Genomic DNA, 12,269 nt, shown 5'->3' with positions numbered 1-12,269 from the left:
CAGATTCAAGTTATGTTGTTAACGTGTGAAAATTTCTTATTTCACTTCGACTTGTCTGCATTCTAATTGGAATATATATTGGGAAAAAAATTTGTTCTTTTTTCAGGATGGCGCAGATGCTGCTAAAAGTGCAAAGGTTAGTGTGATAGGACTGGACTCGGAGAAGGTCCAACAATTGTGTGATGTAACCAATCAGGAAGTTGAAGCCGAGAAGGTTCAAATTACCAATTACTTGTGTCTAGTAAGGCTCTTATGAGTCTACCTATTTACAACTTAGGAAGAAGTCCTTTTTCTAGATTTCTTAACCATTAGTTGTTTTGGTAAGGAAACTATGTTGTTCAGAGGATTAAAAGGAATAAAAGTGGTGGAATCCAAGGCAAAGTCTTTGAAGGCTCGAATGATAGTATGTCATTGCTCCTAATCTTTTTCTTTCCAGTGCCATATTTCCTCAAATGAATATTCATTGTCCTGATATTCAAAACTTCTTTGAGAGAGAACTTATTTCATTATAATATAACATTATAATATAACTGCTTGGTTTTCTTATTTAGATCTTTATTAGTTGTAAAGAAAATAAGATTAGTGTTTACAACTTGTAGTACTTCTCTGTCAAATTATTGTCACAGAGCTTCTCCCTGAACATGTTTAAATTATTTTTCACCCAAATCTCTTCTGATTAACATTAAAAATATACACAAAAACCTCTTATCACAAGTCATAAACCATGGATTTAGTGTAAAGGAAAATCAACAATGATAGGTTATAGTAGTAATACCTGATATGCTCCCACCAAATGAAGAATAATGCAAGCATTAGCAAAGGCAACAAGCCAATAAGGCTCATAAAACCCAAACCCTGTCGAGATGTTTCCTGGTGTACCATTTCCAAAAGCTCCATGTCTAAGGCATCCACAAGATAGGTAGAAGAATGTTGTCACAATGGTTGCAACCATGGATATCTCAAATAACCTCCAATGCCATTCTCCATTTTAACCATCGTACTTATATTCGATATGTAATGTCTTCATTAATCTCCTCATCATTTTGTAATACTGGTCTAAGGTATTTAAGTTTAGAAACTTGTAGTAAGACACCTTCCATTTTTTTACTTGCAATTGCAAAATTAATAATGTATATACTACACATATAGATAGTCAAAAACAAAAAAAGAAACTCAGACTAAAGAAACTTATGATAAATAATTAGGTCAGTTTATGCACAAATCAGGATCAATCTAGAAGCAACACGAGCATGGCAATGAAGTCAAAATATGAAAGACTATGGTTGAATTAGTATAAAGAAAAAAGCGTGACAAATCTTAGTTAAATGTGAACTGGGAAGGCAGAATTTAAGCGATATTCAGGTGAGAAATTCCTTTCTTAAATTATATAGTTAGATACTTCGGTAACCGATAACTTTGGCAACACTTGGTTTCAGGGAACAAGATCAGTTGTTCTTGCAGGAGTAGTTTCAACTCTGAAATTGGTTGGGGGAAACTTGACCGATCACAGGTTCTTATTCCTTGGTGCTGGAGAGGTAAGTCATTATCCTTCTGGGATCATGTTTCCTTCTTCATTGTTTCCTACAGATAAGAAAGCCTAATCATTTCACAACAGAGAAAAAGGTGAAAAAAAGAGAGTACTGAACGTTATCAGATTACTTTGAATTGTTGTTCACTTGAATTGCATGGCTTGTGGTTGTAGGCTGACACTGGAATAGCAGAACTCCTAGCACTTGAAACTTCAAAATGGGTTAGATTTCTTACATGATTATTAAACTAACGAGTTAGATTTTTCCAGAAACTAACCATTGTCTTGGCAGACAAATGTCCCAGTTGAAGAATTGTGCAAGAACATTTGGTTGGTAGACTCACAGGTTTTACAAAAGCCAATTTAGCTCTTTCCTGTGGAAAGCAATTGTTTTTTTACCATTGTATCAATCTTTTATTCCTACTTTTGCAGGGTTTGATCGTGAGATCCCGCAAAGACTCACTTCAATCTTTCAAAGAGACCCTGGGCTCATGAACGTGAACTTGTTAAGAAACTTGTAGATGCTATTAATGTATGGCTCTCCATCTCTCTTAACTCTCACTCACAGAGAAGTAGTTTCAAATTTCTTACATTTCAATGTTTTCTTCTCAGAAAATTAAACCAACGGTTTTAATCGGAACATCAGGACAAGGGAAAGCTTTTACCAAGGAAGTGATTGAAGCTATGGCTTCCATCAATGAGGTAACATGTTAATCAATCCACTTGCCAACCTACTGTGCATTTTGATGCCACAGAAGCTAATCTATCCATCATTTGTAATGCTTGCAGAAATCTATTATTCTTTCATGGTCAGGAAATGTGTGTTAAAGAATGTGTGTTGAGGGTCTTGATTTGATCTCGTTACTCTTAATCCTGAGGCTCTATACAGTCTAGACTCTAGCAATCCATCATTATACATTATTAGGAAATTGTCCGACTGAGAAATTTTTTTGTGGCTGTTAAACTGATTGGCTGTTCTATATTGCTATCAAGTGCAGTCAAATGAAGATGCTCTTCATTCACTATCTCAAGTTGGAGAAAATTCTCATGTACAAGATGAAAATAAGGAAGTGTGCCACATGATAGATGTAACGAAGAAGAACCTGACATCTTTGTCTTTAATTTTTTGTATTGAACATCTTTGTTTTTAATTTTGAACATCGTTGTTTTTAATTTTTATAGTATTGAACATTGTTGTTTTTAATTTTTATAGTATTGAACATTGTTGTTTTTAATTTTTATAGTATTGAACATTGTTTTTAATTTTTATAGTATTGAACATTGTTGTTTTTAATTTTTATAGTATTGAATATCTTTGCCTTTAATAATTTATGTTGAACAATATAATTTACTTTATATAATAATATTCAATTTTAGATTATATTAAAATCAGATTTATAAATTCAATTTGAACCAGATTTATCATAATTCAATTTGAACACAAAAAAAAAAAAATGATCTGGAAGCATTTCCGGCGGTTTTGGATAAAACCTCTATAATAGGGGCATTTCTTTCAAATGCAGTTATTTTCAGCAGATTTTTGGAAACTCTGGTTAGTATCAGCGGTTTTTTGAAAACCTCGGTTAGTACTGGCGATCTTCCGGAAATTCCGGTTAGTATTGACAGTTTTCCGGAAATCCCAGTTAGTACCGACGATTTTTCAGAAACTCCGGTTAGTTTCGTCAGTAATTTTGTGACGGTGGTTTTTCCAGTGATTTTCTGCAATCGCGGAAAACATGCTTTTTTGGGATTAAAACTTCCGGTAATACTAAAAAAACTCCTGAAAAAATTAGAGATTTTTGTAGTGAATAAATTATGTAATAAACAAACTTAAATAAGTTTTACCATCTAATTTACCAATTTTCTATTTTTATATGTATAAAATTTGTTGGAACCAAACTTTTATATTTCAAAATTTTCATGACATTTCGTTTTTTTTTAATTATAACTATATATTTTTTAACTATTTTAGTCATATGTTAAGTATTTTTTCCTATTTTAAGCATCCATTAAATGTTTTTTTTGTCTCCATATTATGAAAAATTATGTTAGTTCCTAAACTAAATTATATCATATTTAGTCTTTATATCATGTGACAGTGAACGTAAAAGATCTTTTATGTAAAGAGTCCTAGTATGATATTTAGTTTATTATGAAAGTCGTTTAAACATAAGAAACACGTCATTTATTAAAAATGATGAATTACATTGATTTTCATAAAATAGAAAAATAAATACTTTATAATTTAATTTAAAAAATACAATTTTTTGTAATAGTTTAGAAACGAAAATATTTAATTCTCTATTTTATTGTAAATAAAAATATAAGTTTAGAATTTAAGAACTGTATGTGTAATGTAAAATAAATTGAATATTACTTATTAAAAAAAGAAAAAGCTTAAAAAAACGAAAAACAAATATGATAACTGTAACTCGAAAACGAATGAGTATTTTTTTTTTCATTTTTAGTTTTTCTTGTTTGTCCTTTTAAAAAAATAGCGGTACATTGACCTCATTGATAAAAAAAAACTATAAAAAAAAATATATTTTTCAATCTTTCTATACTTATCTAACACTTGGTAAAATATATTATTTTAAAATTTTTAATTTATTAATTTCAGTTTTTTTTTTTACATTTTAAATACAAATGTTATTTCTTGATATTAAATATATTAAAAAAAATATGATATTTATGTATCATCATCTAATAAAAAATACGTCTAAATAGTAGTTGCATAAAATGATATTTTAATTACTTTTTTTATATTTTAATTTTAAATGTTAATGTATATTAGATATTTATTTGATAATAATACATGTACATATATATATATATATATATATATATATATATATATATATATATATATATATTAACATTTTAAATTAAAAAATGATTAAAATATTATTTTTTGAAGATGTTAAGTATCTGTATTTCTTTTGGAGGTGTTACTGTATCACTTCTCTTGCCAAATCATTTTAATTTTATTTTGGTTTAATCATTTCGAACATCTCTATTTATGTAGGATCGTCTCAAGTAGGTTCTCGTATTGTAAATATTCTTGATTAGGTCCTTTATTGTGAAAAATTGAATCAATTTAGGCCTCGTCGTTTGTTCCATACTAACACCGTTAAATGGGTGACACGTGTCAGTTCGTGATTTTTTTGAATTTTTTAATTATATTTTTATTATTTTTATTTTTTATTTTTTATTTTTTTTAAAGTAAAATTTAAAAATGCCACGTGTCAAACTGATAGTGTGCCACATGGCAATGACAGTGTGACATGGCACTGACAATGTCACGTGTCATTGTCAGGCCAAGTGTCATTACATTAGTCTCAATTTGGTCCCTGTATTTTTATTATGTCTTAATTTGATCCATGTATTTTTATTTTGTCTCAATTTAGTCTTAATTTTAAAAATTAAACAATTTTTCCCTCCTCAAATTCAAACAAAGTTTAAATTGTATATAAATCTTAACAAATATTTTTATTAAAATTGATATTTTTAATAAATATTTTAACAAGATTAAGTTTAATTATATTTATATTTACTTAATCATATAAATGTTAATTATGTTATTTAAATATACCTATAAGGGTTTAATAAAACAATGACATAACATGGTGGTGTGAATTTTTCAAACGAGTTAACTCATTGAACAAATTATTAATGTGAAATTTCACTTTTTTTTTCAATAAAAAATTGGAGAAAGTTTTCGTGACAACGGTAATTAAAGGTAGTTTCTTCTTTCATGATTTTCCATGGAAACTTTCACTACAAAAATTCACACCAGCATGTTATGTCACTCTTTTTTTTAAACCCTTATAGATATATTTAAATAACATAGTTAACATTTTCTATGATTAAGTAAATATAAATATAATTAAACTTAATCTTGTTAAAAATATTAATTTTAATAAAAATATTTGTTAAGATTTATATACAATTTAAATTTTGTTTGAATTTGAGGAGGAAAAAATTGTTTAATTTTAAAATTAAGACTAAATTGAGACAAAATAAAAATACAGGGATCAAATTGCAACATAATAAAAATACAGGGACCAAATTGAGACTAATGCAATGACACGTGGCCTGACAATGTCATGTGGCACTGTTAGTGCCATGTCACACTTCCATTGTCACGTGACACTATCAGTTTGACACATAGCATTTTTAAATTTTACTTTAAAAAAAATAAAAATAAAAAATAAAAATAAAAATAATAAAAATATAATTAAAAAATTCAAAAAAACCACGAACTGACACGTGTCACCTCTTTTAACGGTGTTAGTATGAAACTAACGACAAGGTTTAAATTGATTCAATTTTTCACAATAAAGGATCTAATCGAGAACATTTACAATACGATGACCTACTTGAGAGGATCCTAGATAAATAGGGATGTTCGAAATGATTAAACTTTTTATTTTTCCAATTGAACGCGCTTCAGGATGTCACTATGAATTGAGAGTAACCTTCACAATCCACAATATGATACGATATGTGGGGTAGATATGATACTAACTCAGTGTGATGGTATAAGAATTTTTAGTTCAAATTCACTTCTTTTCGTTTTAGTTTCTGAACATGAAAATTTAGTTTTTATTTGACTGTTAATATAAATTAAATTTAGCAGAATAAACATTACGCACTGGCAAAATCATAATTAATTTAAATAAATTAAAGATAATTTAAATCTTAACACCATTATAAATTTAAACTAATAGTATAACTTTTACTACTTTTTCTTATTTAAAATAAAATTCTAATTAAATTTCAAGTGATAAAGTCACTCAACTTAGATAATCAACAAAGTATTTAAACTAATAAAAGTTTAATATTTGATAAAACAAATTGAAACAAGTACGAGTCACTTTTTTTTTTAATTTACTATAAAACTTAATAACAAAAACATAAAGAAAAAGAGAATAAAAATCTTTAGAACGAATAAAATATGATGGGATGAAAATATTTCTTAGATAAAGTGTGATCAAATTTGGAAATAAATGAGATATGGGTGGAGAAAATTATATAGAAGAGAGACAAATTTAAGAGAGAGGAGAGAGAAGGGGGAGGGGACAGCAGTGGCGTTACAGTCGCTAGGATTAAATGAATTGTTCTTACACATATGACATGTAGCCCATTCTTCTCCTATGATAAAAGGTTGTAAGAACGTCTTCTTACAAGAATTTAGCATAAAAGCTCCACTAAAATTCTATGTTCTCTAAATATTCGAGTAATATGTGTTTAAATTCCTACTGTCATAATTAATTGAACCATTTGTTTTATATCTCAAGTTGATACTACTAAGGATTGCGATTGTACACTATTTCTTTATATGAAAAGTAATTCGGAGTTGAGTTAGGGATTCTAAATTTACCAATTCCAATTATTAAATACTTTTTCTTAAAAAAACTTTAATTTTCAAGTGACATTGTTCTTGTCTGAATATGTTAGGAAAATATATCTTCTAACTCTTTTTCAAACGCACCTCTAACTCCAAACTTCCACTTTCAAACATAGATGTCCTAAGTTTTCATCATCTCTCTGATAGGGTTATATCTATAAAACACAAATAAGTCGTAATAAATGTTGAAATAATAAAACGTAATCAATTATCTCATATACTATATTTATGAACTTTTATCTTAATAAACCTTGGTGGCAAACTCTTAGTTAATGATCCAAACACAAGAAATATGACCAAACAAATTCAAAAAGACTCATCAATGGAAGATGAAGTTAAACTCTTATTCTCTTATGTCATCATGGAGTAGAATAAATTTAAGTCTTGTATTTTCGGTCAAATAGTGTAGATTTTATTTTTAGTCCTATATTTTAAGCCAAGTAAAATATAGTTTTTAGACTACTTAAGTCAACAAAGGCCAAGACCCAATGTTGACCAAAATGGATGAATAAGCTACTAGGTTGACCAAGGTAGTCAAAGGTTTCAACCTAGCTTAGTGAGCAAGGGAGTGTGTTAAGACAAGATCGTCCAAGAAAGAAAATGGATCGTCTAAAGCATCTTTGGTTTTGAAGTTTAACAAACAACATTAAACAAAATGATATGGAGTAATCAGATATCAAAATAGCATAAACACAAAGAACAAAAGAATAAAATTACATTCTCTAATGATTATAAAAGAAATAACGTCCGAACACTAGAAAATAGACATCCCAGAATCATCTAGGCACATACCATCTAGTTACCTAGTTAGCGTAAAAGAGATATCTAAAAATGAAAACATCTAGAGAAATATTATATTTTTATTAAGATGCATTGTAACTTTAAGAAAATATTCATAATTTATTTATACTAACATAACTTAATATTTGACATTTCACATATTGTTAGATATATTATCTTTATTTTATATTTATCTTTTATCTTTAGTTAGTTTGTTATTATTTCTTATTTGTATGCTTTGGGCTTAGCCCATATTACTTGTATTATAAATAGAGGACCCTGTGTGTATATTCAACACAAGAGAGATTAATCCCATATATAATTTCATTATATTCAACATGGTATCTAGAGCATAAGGTTCTTTGTTCGTTGGCCCTGCCCACTACAATCGTCGTCGCTGTTAGAGTCGTCGTCGCCGACGTTAGAGTCGTTGTTGCCGCTGTCTCCGTCACCAAAGCATTAGTTTCAACCAGTGACAACAATTTTTCTCGACTCGACCAAGCAACCACAATGTCGTCAAGATCGCTACCATCGGAGTCCAGACACACTTTCACACACCGATCATAGTTTTCTTCCGCTATATAGCCGTTCGTGACAACACGTGTGTCATTGTCTCCATCGTCGACCACCTTCATTGGACTCATCACGACTTGGTTGTGTTGATTGGGACTCTTTTGAGTTCTAGGTTTTTTACTCTCTTGCTTGTTCATGGCTTCTAACCCGTCCATATATACTAACTATGTCAATGTGCATTTATCTATTTACAAGTTAGATGGTACTAATTATGCGACTTGGGCATCATACGTTAAACTTTGACTTAAGAGTTAGGGGTATCTTGATCATATTACTCAGAACGTGACAATTATTGATTCCGCTGCAGTTACTCATTGGTTGAAAGTTGATGCTCAGTTATGCATTGTTATCAAGGGTACCCTTCATTCCTCTTTAAAACAAATTTTTCGTTCCTACGAAACATGTTTTGAAATATGGGAACACGCCAAATTATTATACACCAATGATACTCAACGTCTTTATGGTGTTTGTCATGATCTTCTCAATGTTCTTGCTCCTTGGTGTCAGTACTCTATGACTGATTATATGGGTAAAATTCATGCTCTTTTTCATGAGTTTAATGAATTATTGCCTCCTACCTCTACTCCTGCCAAAGAAATAGAGCAACGGTCAAAGTTCTTCATGCTACTAGCATTGCACGACCTTGCGGATGAGAGTATTCTCATATTCGTGATCAGATTTGGGTTCACCTGTTGTTCCCACTTTGACTTCTACTTGTTCCACTCTTTTGCGTGTACCTAGTAAACCCATCAATGATACATATGTTTCCTCTACGTTGGCATCTCAACGTCATGATCACAATCACTCTCACAAACCGGGAAAAGGACGTCTCAAGTGTAGCCATTGTGGCAAGGTAGGCCACACGATTGACAGGTGTTATGGATTACATGGTCGCCCTCCTAGATTTGCTGCAATTGTTCAGACTGCTTCTATGTCACAATCACCTACAGGGATCCTCCTTCATCTGATATAACTGATGACTCTGTTATTTTCAGTAAATTTCTCGAATGGTATAAGGATTAACAACCTTCTAGTTCCATTGCATCTGTAGCACACACATGTACATCTTTTATTGGTCTGAGTCCATCTTCTTCTATTGACTCTTAGGTTCTTGACTCGGGAGCCACATATCACATTACTGGTAACAAATCTTTATTTTCCTCTTTTTCCTCTCTGAATCCTTTACCTTTTGTTACAATGGCTAATGGATCTAGAGTTTTAGCTTATGGTGTTGGAACTGTTAACATTTTTCCTTTTTTATCCATTGATAATGTTCTTTATGTCCCTGAGTCTCCTTTTAACTTATTATATGTCAGTCGTCTAACTCGTTCTCTTGATTGTGATATTTCTTTTAACAAAGATTCTGTTTGTTTACAGAACCAGAGTTCGAGACAGGTGATTGGCACCGAATGTGAGTCTCATGGTCTTTATCATCTTCGCCCCTCTACACATATTGGTGCAGTTATGGAGTCTCCATCTCTTATTCATGCTCAGTTAGGTCATCCCAGTCTTGCCAAATTGCAACAAGTTGTTCCTAGCTTATCCAAGTTGTCTAATTTGGTCTGTGAGTCGTGTCAATTAGGAAAACATATTTGTAGTTCCTTTCCTTGTAGTGTCTCACAACGTGCTTCATCCACTTTTACCTTAGTTCATTCTGACATTTGGGGACCTAGTCGTGTTAAGTCTAATTTAGGTTTTCAATATTTCGTTACTTTTATTGATGATTATTCTAGATGCACTTAGCTGTTTTTAATGAAACATCGTTCTAAGTTATTGTATCTTTTTCAAACCTTTTATAATGAAATTAAAACTCAGTCTGGTGTTTCTATTCAAACTTTGTGTAGTGGTAGTGGTCGTGAATATCTTTCCCATTCTTTTCAACAATTTATGGCTTCCCATGGTATTCTCCACCAAACTTCATGTGCTTATACACCTCAACAAAATGGGGTAGTTGAGCGTAAAAATAGACATCTTATTGAAACAACTTGTACTCTTTTAATTCATGGTAACATTCCTCAATATTTTTGGGGTGATGTTGTTTTTACTGCATGTTATCTCATTAATCGCATGCCCTCTTCTGTTTTAGAAAATAAAATATGTCATTCTATCTTATTTCCTTATGAACCCCTTCACCCCTTACCTCTAAAAGTTTTTGGGTCTACATGTTTTGTTCATAATTTTGGTCCTGGTCTTGATAAGTTAGTTCATCAATCACACAAATGTGTTTTTTTAGGCTTTACTAAATCAAAGAAATGATACAAGTGTTTTTCTCCTTCTCTTGATCGTTATTTTATATCTGCATATGTCACCTTCAATGAGTCTTCCTTTTATTTTAATGATCATTCTTCTTCTAATATGTCTCCTTCTAATACTATCAATATTCTTGTTTTTTGTGCTCCTCCAATTGTATCTAATTCACCATGTGTTTCTCAACAACCACTAAGTAACTCAATTGAAGGTCCTTCTAAGGAAATTGTAGTATCAACTAAACAAAAAATTCAGCAATGAAAGAAATACATCAAGAGAGAGAATATTTCCAATCATCGCCTGCCTCCAAATGCCCACTAATTTCCCTTTTTGTATCCATTCATTCCCCAATGAAAATCCTTGAGCCATGTATTCACTTTTCTCTCCCTCACGTGTTGTGGTCTACCACTATCTTTTGTTGCATATGCCATGTGTCCTAGGTCCCCAACTAACTCCTCCTTGCCATCATTTCTTCTATCCATTCTGTCTCCTTAATGACAACATTATTCTCAATCCTTACACATTCATATGTTCAAAACAAGGATTAGACAAAAATTTACTTACTTTATGAATAATATAACAAATATTAGGCTTGTATATAATTGAATAAAGTAATCTATCTATGAGATGTCTATAAATATTTGGATCTCGTAAAGGATCACCTGAATTATAATGAAACTTAACATTCGACATCATGGGAACTAAAGATGGTTTACAACCCATCATGCTAAAGTTAGAAAGAATAGACAAGACATAATGACTTTGACATAAAAATACCATACTTGGACGAGAAAGATTTAATCCTAAAAATAAATTAAGATTGCCAAGATATTTTAATTTAAAATGATTATTCAACATAGTAGTAACAAAATGAATGATAGTTGAACTAAGACTAGCAAGCATAATGTCATCAACGTAATCCGAAACAACAATAAAATTGAAAGCAAACCCTTTAAGGAATCATACATAGACTGAGTGAAACCCTAGGAAATAAGAGTAGGATAAAATTTATTAAACCAACTTGGTGAAACCTGTCTAAGACCATATATAGATTTATTTAACCTACAGCTAAGGGTTGACAAGTGGTAGAAGAACAATTATGATTATATCCTTAAGGAATCCATAAAAATTTCTTCGCTAAGAGTACCATTTAAAAATGCATTGTTTATGTCAAGTTCTGAAAGATTCTAGTTTTTGAAAGCAACATAGAAAGAAGAAGTCTAAGGGTAGTAATTTTTTCCACAGGAGAACAAGTTTCTTGAAAATCAATACCATTGTTGAGAAAAACCTCCAACAAGTTTAACTGTGTATACAACTAATGGGATTTTTACTAGGGGAAAAAGGAGTAATGGTCCAAGTTTGGTTTATATCCATGGCTTGAAGTTTAGATTCTATAGCAACTTTCCAATGGGGATATTTTATAGCTTGGCTAGTTCTAAGGTTCAAAATTAGAGGATATTTGATGAATAAAATGTTTATGAAAATTTGAAATGCGAGAATAATCAAGACATTGACGAATTGGATATGTACTATTTAAATCAGAAGTGACATTATATTGGTGATACTCAGAAAGATAAGCAGGGGAATAGTGGTACGAACATACCTGCATGGAGGAGGATTGTGATTATCAGTATAGGTAGAGATGATGTATATATATGTGGACTGAGCATTTGTCCCAGGAAATTGTCATAAGGGGTAGGGGAAGAAGAGTCTAAAATGATGCTTAAAATC

At 30.7% G+C, this 12,269-nt stretch overlaps 2 pseudogenes across 1 annotated transcript; both read left to right on the top strand.

Moving 5' to 3' along the window:
- On the top strand, positions 1-2,763 carry LOC148204433 (NADP-dependent malic enzyme-like; annotated as a pseudogene). Its single transcript, XR_015779867.1, has 9 exons — positions 1-9; positions 107-241; positions 326-403; positions 1,437-1,535; positions 1,703-1,750; positions 1,821-1,874; positions 1,961-2,060; positions 2,141-2,230; positions 2,527-2,763. The product of XR_015779867.1 is annotated as an NADP-dependent malic enzyme-like (transcript).
- Positions 2,764-8,426: 5,663 nt separating this feature from the next.
- LOC148204432 (uncharacterized) overlaps positions 8,427-12,269 on the top strand; it is a 9,568-nt pseudogene continuing 5,725 nt past the window's right edge.

The sequence above is a fragment of the Vigna umbellata genome, chromosome 1, assembly GCF_029865625.1.
Source record: "Vigna umbellata cultivar VRB3 chromosome 1, Vumbellata_1.0, whole genome shotgun sequence".
Taxonomy (NCBI): Eukaryota; Viridiplantae; Streptophyta; class Magnoliopsida; order Fabales; family Fabaceae; genus Vigna; species Vigna umbellata.
Note: the sequence above shows the minus strand (reverse complement) of the source record. Positions and strands in the feature narration are given on the sequence as shown.